At 38.7% G+C, this 10,252-nt stretch overlaps 1 pseudogene; it reads right to left on the minus strand.

The window, feature by feature from the left end:
• Positions 1 to 1,352: 1,352 nt before the first annotated feature.
• On the minus strand, positions 1,353 to 7,448 carry LOC139303211 (multidrug and toxin extrusion protein 1-like; annotated as a pseudogene).
• Between the last annotated feature and the right edge of the window lie 2,804 nt (positions 7,449 to 10,252).

Consider the following 10,252-nt stretch of genomic DNA (forward strand, 5'->3'; position numbering starts at 1 on the left):
TAACAACGCTGTCATACAATGGTGATGATCAACATTCTGTATTTCTTCCCGCAGGACTGGTGAGTATCCCATTGTAATAATCTACTGGGCTGTCACTTGGAGCTTAACAGTTTTATAGTAGCAAACCTCCACAGACAAGACACCAACGCACAAATAAGAGTTGTTTCATTTCTAACATTCGCTTCACTATGAAAATAAAACGCTTCCTTTTGGTGCGCTTACATTTGTTCAGTGCAAAACCGAATCAGATCAAAATGAAAAACAAAACACAGACAGTATCAACACTGTCTCTACTTTATGTCCACTTCATTTTATATCCACTTGACACCACAAAGTACTGAATAAAAATACAAAAACTAAACTAAAACTGTCCAATTTAAACATTTTAGAATTCACTTTCTAACCTGTTTTGACTTATACAATACCATACATGATGCTCTGATGGTGTCAAGTAAATTTTAGTTATGTAGCCCAATATCACAAATCACAAATTTGCCTCAGGGGGCTTTACAATCTGTACAGTCAAGTCTAATGTTACTTACACATTCAGCAGAGTCATAGCATGTGTATCCCACTGGAGGCCTCTTACTTTCTGCGCATAAGAATTAAGTCTAATATTTACTTGCATTTTAGTCCTGGTGTGCTGTAGCTGTGAGTAAAAAAAAAAAAACAGGATTCGTACGAAGTCTTGAGAGTTTGGAAAATGCTTAATAACTGTTTTCAAGGTTGGAAATGTGCTTGAATTCAAAAAGACTCCTTGAAAAATGCTCGATTTTCAACATGATCCTGTGTTTCATCTACACAATCACTCATGTAAACCAAAAATCTTTAAATGTTCAAAATGAAACGATTCCGTCGTCACATTTGTTTGTCTCCTGGCGTCTCAGCAAGCATTAAATAATCACGATCAAAACATACAATCAAAGTTCATATGAACAAGCTCGTAAAATGAAGTTAAAACATACATTGATTGCTGTGGGTACAAAGGAATTCTGTAAACTTGATCTTTCACAATTGCATTCATTGTAACAGTTTAGATTTGATGATAAAGGCCACGAGAGTCTGGAAATTTTTGGTTTAGGTACCCTAAAGGTGCTGTGAAAGTGCTTGACTTTTACTCTTAAAAAGCTGTACGAACCCTGAAAAAAGGGGGCCATTGAGAGCCCGTGCAGACAGACTGGCAAGCTAAAATATATGGCTGAGAGCAGCTGCAGACTGAAGTGTTCATCCTCAGTGTGATCAAAAGCACAAATACCCCTTTTCACATTTACAAGGAGTCATCGTAATCAGTGTAAAATATTCTTTAATGGAGTTTATAAAAGCTGTGACCAAAATCAGTCTGTCTGCCAGAGTCATTTCAACAATCTGACAAAGAAGTCACTGGTGAAGATTCCAACAACAAGGATGACAATCATGAGCAGCAATGTGAGGCCACGCCGTAAAAGCAGCTGTGTTACTGACAGAACTTCTCCAACAACAGTGGTGGTGGATTTATTCTGGTCTGGAGAATGCACCTCCTGGTATACGTGGTTCTCCCCAGCGCTCTCACAACTGGGGGAAGTCGTGTTGACCTGGGCCTGGTTCTGACTGGAGTCTAGAAGTTTGAGGGAATATTTTGCATTAACACTAAACTGACACACAAAGGATGTGCCACGTAAACACACACTTACCTGTATTTTCCATCCGGTCAGTCTCCTTTTCTTCTTTCATCTGGACTCCTGCTCTCACTAGAGCCTGATCAGAGACATTATAGACAGTTGTTTTCACTTTTTTTTTTAGCTTTCAATTATGTCTCAAAACAAATTAAAATGTACAAAGAGGCATTTTGACTGTTAAAGGAGTTTAGGTACGCACCTACTCAGAAACCTTCTTCCAATCAAGTTTGTACAAAAATGTGATAAGAAAAACAGCTTCCAGTGACACACAAACGGTAAATCCTGTCCATAGTCCTATCACAGACATGAAAGAAGAGTTTTAATGGTGGAACACTACTTGACAAGCAAGACATACATACTAACATACTAATTGTAGGATGATATTTTAATGGTCTGTTCTGATATAAAAAAGATGGCATGGCTGTGTCCAGACGCCATTGTGGCTTTTGGTATGAAGAATTTTAGCACATCCTCTCTAGAGTATGCCATCCCCACATTTTACTGCGTATGTTGAAAACATGTGTATGTGACAAATCTTTGAAAATCGAATCTTACCTACAATGCCCATGTGTGCTGCAAACATCAGGGACACACTAATAGGGAGGCCAACAAAGTAGAACCCCACCAGGTTACACAGAGCGCCAATCAACTGTTTTCCTGCTCCTATGACAACACCCCCAGCCACACCCTGACAATATCAAACATATTTGATCAAATCACATTCTGTATATGTCCATATATGGTCGGAAAAGCTTCGCTGATTACTTGCATGAATATTTTTTTCTCACCACAGTGGCATCAGTAACATGCATGACACCAAATACAGTCATGACATCAGCAACCCTCTCTAAAACAAGCAGACAGAGATTCCTGTTAGACACAAAAATATCTAATAGTCGACCGGAAATATAAGATTGAAGAACAGGAGAGGACTTTTGAGATCTTCTGGGAAGTAACTTAATGTGAGAATATGGGATTTTCCCACTTTTCTGGGATTTATTATTAATTCCAAATAGGTATCAGTTAATTCAGTTTAGATCAGCCACCATGTTCATTTGTCAAAACTCCTCAAAATATATCCAAACAGTAATCTCAGTTGTAATGAAAGTACACTGTGTGTTTTATGTGTATTTAATCACAGGTTGGTGCCAAAACAGACCAAAAAGGAGAGTGAATATTGAACTCACACTGATCAGGTGAACAGAAACACAACTCTAAATGAATGCTACTGTTGTGTAATAGGCACCTGATGGCTGACATGTTCACCATAACAACTTTAAGGTAATAATAATATAATAATAATAATGTCAGTGTTGTACTAACAGCTTGTTTCACTGCTCCAACATGGATAGGAAATCAATTATTGCTGTTGGTGATGTGAAGGTCATTGGGTTAAAGTCTCTACTCACTGCTCCGTGGTGAAAATGTATCCAATGTAATTTCTAGCGATGCTGAGACTACCTCCAACAAACCATGCAACTATAACTGCAATGAAAAAAACAAGAACAAAAAATGTAAAAACCATATAATATATGTAAAATAGACACTTCAAACTTCAGTCAGCATTCACTGGCTATGCTGTGCTAGCAGTTCAAGGCTAACAGGGTATGGAACTAAAGTTTGAATGACAAAAACATTCAATGTATTTTACATGTATAACATTGTTTTTGCTGGTTTCAAGTCCAACTGAAATCACTATTAGTCATCCATTTTTGCAGTCAATAATCATGTCACATTTTACATTTACATTTTCACATGTTGCATTTACACTGGGCTTGCCATTGCTTGGGTTTGATTGACAACTGAACTGGTAAGGGCACAATGACAATGTAAATAAATTTGCACTGGAAACTAAAACTAATAGCCAAGGACAGTATTTTGTTAGCAGTGGTGTTGAAGAATGAGGACCGAGCGGATGTTTGGTTGCCTCAAGTTCAACTTTAGAAACATGAATATCAAATCATCTGAACAGAGCTGATCTTTGAATGTGCAGGTGATCACTGGGGCTACAAATGTATTCTTAATACAAAATGAAGTAGTACTACTGCTGCTATAACAGTATATGTAATTTCTTATTGCGTTATCAAGATATATTGCGATGTAATACATTTTCTATAAAGTTTATTGAGAAACTGACAAGAATGGCCCATACACACAGACAGATTAAAGGGATAGCTACCATCGAATGGCAAAATCTCTGATGTCTGTAATGACAACTTTATATGATTTCACGGTATATATCATCATATCGCCCAACCTTACCACTCAGCCCAAGTACAAGATGTGTTCTCACTAACTTTGATGACTTTGTGTGCAATGCAGGCAATATGTCCTAAACCACATTGGTTCTTACATGCACAGATGATTGGAACCTTACAAAACTGCTTGGCTTGCTCTGTTTGCTGCACCAAGAGCATTGCCAACCATTACACTGGCAGCAGCAGATGATCCTACTGGGAACTAGGGAGAAAAGAAGAAATGAAAATCAGATGATTATTTTGGCTATAAATGATTTGTCTTTGTCTTTGATAACATGTTTATTGTGCCCATATCATTATAGGTGTAAATGAATAGTTGACAACCAAATCTAGCTGCTACATAAACAATATTGTTACTTGAACACAGACTTATATAAATCTTTATGCAGATGATACAATTTTGTATTCGCATTTGGCTGTTCTCCAACTCAAGATTACAGTCTGCCCTACAGCTGAGATTTTTTGTCTTAAATTTATACCAAAGGATGTCTTGTTTGTTTTTTGTCAAACGTCTGTGTACCTGGTTTTGTTTGTTGTGTGTTGTCTCTCTGTACCTACGACTTCTGTTGCACTCAGATCTTGCCAATGAGATATTGATCTAAATGAGATTACCTGATTAAATAAAGGTGCTCTTAGCCTTTGCTCTTAACCATCAAACTACAGCGTGATCATTAAAATGTAATTACCTGGAAGCCACCAAATGCTGCCTAAATGCTGTCTGCCACAGTACCAATTAGCCTTGTTAGCATTTTAGACTTCCCCAATATTGAAGGTACAGTAGGAAACATTTTAAATAAGTTACTGACCATGTAAGATATAATAGCCAGCTGGTATACTATGGCCTGGGCTGCCAGCTCAGTCTCACTAATCATTCCGGCCAGGATTCCTCCCAACTCGAACATCCACCACTCCAGACAAAGCATGAGCATACTGGGGATGGCCAGTCGGATGAAGGGTCCCCACTCCTGCAGACAGTCCAGTGACAAAACCTGTGGGCCAGAGGTGTGTAGGTGAAGCGTGTGAGTAAAAACTTTGCCTTTTCATTTCATTATGTTAGAACTTATCCTATGAGCAGTTGGTTATGCTGACTTAATACATTCAAAAAACATATAAAACAGATGTATGTGTGACATTATTGTTTCTGTTTGGTTTTATTCAAATACTGCAGGTCTGAGCAGATGTGTCACCACTGTAACCTCTCCTCCACATGTTTTTACAGTTATAAAGATGAACTATTTTTGTCAAAAATTACACATGAAAATGTCGACAATGGACAACCAATTAAGAAGTTGTGAAAGACCAGAGACTTGAATCATGAAAGAATTGGCATAACAGTGTAAGAAAATGTGTGTCAAAATCTCTAAGAAATAGAGAAAAGAATTAACCTCCCCAAGTGGCCTTTAACAGACCCCTCCAGCTGACATAAACGTACAAGACCACAGCCAGCAAACACTGGGAGATTGGAGATTCTTTTATCTTGGAATGAACTTAAGAGTTGGACGAGTGGATATTTTGAAATGAATGTTGCAAATGATAGCCAATGATGACTAATGACAACTGATGCCATTAGAATTTATACTCTGGCGACCATGAAAGTCTGTACAGAATGTCAGCCCACCCAGATACTTCATGGAATGGTGGCTGACCAGCCAGGTGACGTCGTCCTCCCTACGGACACATCACTAACATGGCTAAAATGTTTGGTTTCACAAAGGTAATGTTTATCACAGGATTGTTTGTTGTATCAGATTTTGTTACGATTTTTCTTGTCTCTCAGTGTTCTGTGACATAGTTTAATTCATTATGCAGAAATTATGACACATCTCAGTGGTTGCTGATGTGATAGTGAGTGTTACACACAATCCCCATGGTAGGATTACATATTATTATCATATTGTTAACATAGATGAACTAAACTGATTAAAAGAGAAAAAGATTGAGTGTTCAGTAGTTTGCTAATAATGTCTAATCTCTAACTCATAGTCATGATGATATAAAAACTCACGCAACGCCCAACTCCAGACGATAGACGAAGACATATAAGACATATAAGACAGATAATTACATTACACATGTTTGCAGTCACTCCATTTATAATCTGAGGCCATAAAATTCTCTAAACCACAGCACAAGGTCACAATATTGATTATTTCTGACATTATTAAATGTCACATCAGTAGCCTTGATCGTTAAGAGACTGCACCTGATTGTGTAGAAACTTTGCTTGCAGCTGGTACAGGAAAACTGCCTGAAGAACAAGGACAGATAAAGGCCAAATGGTTCACATCACTTTGGCATAGGAAGAGACACTTTGTGTGTGAGGGTAATGTTCAACCAAAAATCACCAGGAACCTGTCCAAAATTCTAGGCAGTCGGTTAAGCATCTCCCTCCATTGTTTTTCATTACCTATTTGAAATTTGAATCTACCCAGCGGAGCTGTTGCTTCTTCATATGTGCTGTAACAAAGTGCACCAAACTCACAGGGAGAGCAGGCATGAAGATCTTCACGTACAGCTGGGCAAGACTTCATGACACAAAAAAAACACAAATTGTAAGAAACTATGTGAAATCAAGAGAGAATGAATATATCATATACTGTATTACAGGGCTGGATTTGGTTGCAATAAACCTGAAGGTGATGCATTGAAAATCTGCGTTTTAGGTGCTGAAGGTGATTAAGGGATGTATAACGACTGACCTGGCGACCTCTGGGCTCTGTTTGACAGCAAGCAGGAGGGGTTCAGTGTTGATGAGGACGGCCCAGCAGGGGAAACAGGCCAGCAGCAGAATCAGAACCCCCCTCTGGAGAATCACACCCACACGCTTCAAGTTACCGCTCCCATACGTCTGCGGGAAACAGATAAAGAATCACACCAATAATGAAGGTTAGGACTGGACATCACTGTACATTGCAGAGCTCGTTTTAAAGGGACTCCAGCACAATCACAAACTGAATCCTGCAAGGTCAAAAAAACACTACCTGAGATACGAAAGTATCACAAGTTAATGTAAAACCAGTGCCAATGGAAATACCAGTGACATTAACCACCTGCAGTTGAAAAAGAAAAACAATATCAATTTTTGTAGAGAAAAGAGCCCAGTTTATGGGGCAAACGTACATATTAACAGATAAATTCACCAACAGGTAAATGAAGCCAGCTCCAACAGTTGAGGGCATGGCAGCAAACAGGGTGGCGGCTAGGAGAGCCAATCAAAGCTCCTCACCGCAGCTGCCAGTGATTCCCCCGCCACCTCTGTTTTCCCCAAGTGACCGCAGAACACCATGCTGATCATACTGATCATGAAGACCATCATCTGGGAAATGACCTGGAAAACAAAAACACACTTCCTCATTTTCTTGGTTACAGGGGGATGCAGAGTAAAAGGCTAATGGATCAGATTTTAATAAAAGAGACCAAATTTAATAAGGGAAGTGGGGCTGTTACGATTTCTATAGAACTGAGTTTGACGCAGGCGAATACTGCGCAGACAGAGCTAGCTTTGATCTTTTACCACTTTCTTATCTTTACACATGGGGTTTATTCTGATTTAGGACATTCTTAAAACGTACACAGCTCTAATTACTACAGTAATACGGCTTCAGATTAAGTTCATTTTTTTGGCCGTCTCCATCTTTGGGTGGAGGTGGGGATCAGAGAACCCGTATTGAAGAATACTTGAAACTTTCTACATGACACCTGCGACGCTCCGTATGAAATAAAAGCAGCAAGTAACTAACTAACCTGAATAAATAAACATACGCACATATCAAACACAAGTAACTCCTGTACATGTATGGCTGAATGTATACAGAGGGCACAGGCTAAATAGAGACACTAAATAGCTTCATCAACTTTTACCGCTGGCCACTTCCTCTGCTGTCAAGGCTCCGTTCACTTGGTCGGTATTAATTGTGGTCTTTGCAGAGCTGATCATAACTGAACGCAACAAGTACTGTTAAGAGTCAGCAAGGTCCAATTTCGACTGCTTCAGTTTCAGCCGACACCGACATTATGAACCGAGGCTGATAAATGTTTACGTTGATATCTAACAGAGCAGTCTGTGGAAGCCAATTTCCGCCAGTGCACCTAACCACACCCAACAGTGATGTCACCGTGTGCTGAGTACACTTGCTACAGCAAGGTGAGAAGATAATCCACCAGGGGTCAGCAAAAACAAGACATTCAGCTGTTGATAAGTTGCTTCTTAAAAAATCATAATTTTGATCCATAACAATGTTATTGGACTCCAATGACATTGGGGGGGGCATCATGTCTCATACATAAATATTAACATTGGTGCACTATAGATAAACTATTTGGCATAGGCTATAATAATGGTTATACAGTACATTGCCTTAGTGAAATCACTGACACAGTATAAACTGTCATTGCTTTTTTCTTCTTAAATGTTTCTGCCCTCTCGTGGCGAAATAATTGAATGCAATTAAAAAAAACGATGTATCTGACTGCAGTCTGACTAAAGCTGGAGAAATGTGACGTGATGGATGCTTTGATGATTTACTATGACCTACATATGCATCCCCTTCAGTGAGGTTTCCCGTGTGAGAAGCTTTGTTTTACTGCCTCAGCACTGCATGCCACTATACCATATACTAGAAGAATCCTATTTTTCAACATTAAAAACATGAGCACTGTACCAATCCCTGTGTAATTGCTCCTTCTCTGACAGTTGTTTTCAATGTCACAAATAATGTTTCTATAAAAACAGGCGTGAGACTTGTCACTCGTATTTGGTATCCTAGTCTATTTTTGGTTTCACAATACAACTTTTTAATATTTGCTTTCTGGAGAGTGAAGACGCAGCTGTGCTGAGAAATAAAGGGATTGTCAATGAACCCGTCCTGGTGGCTGTTTAGCTGACGAAACAAAGACGGTACACTTGGATGAGCAATTAAGGACTCATAAAAAGAAAATCTTGACATTGTTTTTAATGGTGGGAGTTGAGCATTACAAAGCAAGAGCAGACATCATCATTCAGTCATTCACAGATAAAATCCCTGATGAAACAACAATGCATTTTATGGCTTATTACAGCATGCTTTGTGAGCACAGAAGATTTAATAAAAACTTTTCCATCACTTGTTTGGGGCGATTTTCTCATGGAGATGAAGGTAAAAATAATTAAATCCTTATCTGCTGCAAATTTGGAATAAAATACAGGAAATTATATTCTGTTGCAACCACATGAAACAAAACAGGACAAGTTAATGGATAAAGTGTTTCAATTGCCATTATAAATATATATAGAAACACTGTTTGCAATAAATTGTGTTCCCAGTACTGCAGTGGTAAAATTATTTCTGATAACTTTTATTTCTCCAGTGAACATGCAGGTCCAGTGTGCGTCGATCCTTTTTATCTTAAGAAACATTCCGAGTGAAAACGCTGCAATACGACAGCTTATCCGCAATAATAACCTTTACGTAACTCAGTGTTGTAAATGATTTTGTGACAAATGTGTTGAGTTCAAGGAACTCCAATGATAGGCTGTCAACCAATAACTGGGTCAGTTCGATGGGTGTTCTCAGACCCTCCCACACAATATGTCAATCAAAAGCTGAAAAAGCACATGCAGATAGCCAAAAGTGCTACATACTGTAATGCGGCACTGCTTGGGATATCTGTGCCCATATTCTGTCACTGGTTTACCACTATTTGTTGTCATACTGGGAAATCTGTAGTAATAATGCACTTAGTGTAAGGGACATGGTAGTGTAAGTCCTTCCTGACTGTCCCCAAAGCTCAGAGAGAGGTGTGCAGGTTTTTATGATTGCTTGAAACTTAAGATTCTTAAAGATGATATAACATACCATACATATCTATTGGGAAGAGTCACCAAGTCTTCTATAGAATGGAAACTATTGTTCTCAATGGACATGTCAGTACTAAATGGAAAAAACCAAGGACTGGTGGTTGACAGCCACATCACCGTGCACTGGAGGGTTCAGTGTTTCAACTGGAGGTGGAGAAAGAGAGTGTTAACAAATAAATTAGAGAAAAGCTTGAAAATGTATTACATGTCCATTAATCATACCAAATGTCTGTGCAACAAGACAACAAATTGAATGTGCAAAGGCCTGTACCTCATCCAAACTGTTGTTTCATAAAGTCACATAATGCGCATTCATTGGCATTCGGCTACTAGAGTTATAAAATGGCAAACGCAGCTTCAGGCTTGATTTGTGTGATTTGGTCAAATCACTTCCCACTCCAGTTTTTGGTTTTGTAAACAGTAACATTCAAAGAAGTCCTCACATTGACTGCCTGGAGAATGTAAAGATATATAAGCAACAGTAAACTGCAGAGTTTCTTACC

This window comes from Enoplosus armatus, chromosome 2 (assembly GCF_043641665.1).
Source record: "Enoplosus armatus isolate fEnoArm2 chromosome 2, fEnoArm2.hap1, whole genome shotgun sequence".
NCBI classification, from domain to species: domain Eukaryota; kingdom Metazoa; phylum Chordata; class Actinopteri; order Centrarchiformes; family Enoplosidae; genus Enoplosus; species Enoplosus armatus.